The sequence below is a fragment of the Anabrus simplex genome, chromosome 10 (assembly GCF_040414725.1).
Source record: "Anabrus simplex isolate iqAnaSimp1 chromosome 10, ASM4041472v1, whole genome shotgun sequence".
Lineage (NCBI taxonomy): Eukaryota > Metazoa > Arthropoda > Insecta > Orthoptera > Tettigoniidae > Anabrus > Anabrus simplex.
Genome location: NC_090274.1, coordinates 2,618,607 through 2,620,000, shown reverse-complemented (window position 1 = coordinate 2,620,000; position 1,394 = coordinate 2,618,607).

The window sequence follows — 1,394 nt, the reverse complement described above, 5'->3', positions numbered from 1 at the left end:
TGTCAGTCTCCGAGGCCTTGCTCTCAGAAATATGTGCAATGTTCTTTCTCACTGCTTTCTAGTTTTGTAAATGGAATAATGTATCAGATGCTTAAACTCTAAGCTGTTTTAGACTTCCATCATTCTCATTTGAGGTTTGGACTTCACTGATAGCGTTGGTAGACCTCAGTATACGCCACTGATGGAATGCCATTAAATACCTTTGTTTTCGCTTGTGGCTTATAGGTTTTAGGTGAGGCAAGGATGTGAAAATGGTGCTCCATGCCACTGGAATGATAGGCTGAAGACAGAATACCCAGAGGAAGATCTAGAACAGCATTTGTATCAGACAAGGACGACCTTATCAAGAAACAAACAACCAGCTGAAGAAGGCAGGCAATGCACTATTTCCATGTTGCCCACCCACCTTTGGATAACTTTCTTTTAAATTAAAAAATTTGGCCAATTATAGACCGCTTAGGATCTAACACTATTGGTACAGTATTTTTTTTTAATACCCAGAACTTAATACGTCGGCTGATCGCCTGCCTCTTTGTACATCCCATCGTATCTCATCCAGTGGTGTGTTTTAATTTGGAGATGTAATAAAAAAATTTCTTAGTTAGCCTGTCGTCGTTCATTCTATTAAGATGACTATAAAATTGTAGTCTTTGTCTTTTAATTGTGTCTGTAATTTTTTCTATATTAGGGTAGAAGTCTTCATTTTATCTCTTCAAACACAGATCTTTATTCCTTTGTGGTCCCAAAATTTTCTTAAGTACTTTCCTTTCTTTTCGAAGTCCTCATGTTCACCTCTTTTGTTCAACGTTAAACATTCTGATCCAAAATGACAGTTGGGTAGTGCTTGATTTTTTCCTGGAACCTTATTGATTGTTTGTTGTAACGGTGTTGAGTGAGTTTATAAGCCATGTCCATCTTCTTCAGTCTCTCTTTGCAGGTTGTGTTATTGAGTCCATTTGACAGGATCCATTCTCACAGATGAGTATCTAAATTTACCAACTCTTTGAGTATGTCCAAGTTGTAATGTTAGGTACCTAGTTTCTTCATATGAAATTTGAAGACTAGTTTTAATGGCTATGTCATGTAGAGATTCCACCATTATTTGCGTTTGTAATTTCTGAATTTACTGCTATATTATCAGCAAAGTCAAGACAATTCACTCAAATCTTCATTTTCCTTTCTCCAAATGGATCCCTTGAATGCTTTTTTTCATGTAATCTAATGTACTATTCCCTCATGATTTTGTTTAATACCAAATTAAAGAGCACTGGCTGAACTCCAGTCTTAATTTTGAAGGGGTCTGAAATTTAATTTAGAAACTTAACTCTTGAGGTTGTATCTTTGACTGTTTGTTCAAGCATTTTTCTAATATTTTCATCTACTAATTCTGTTAG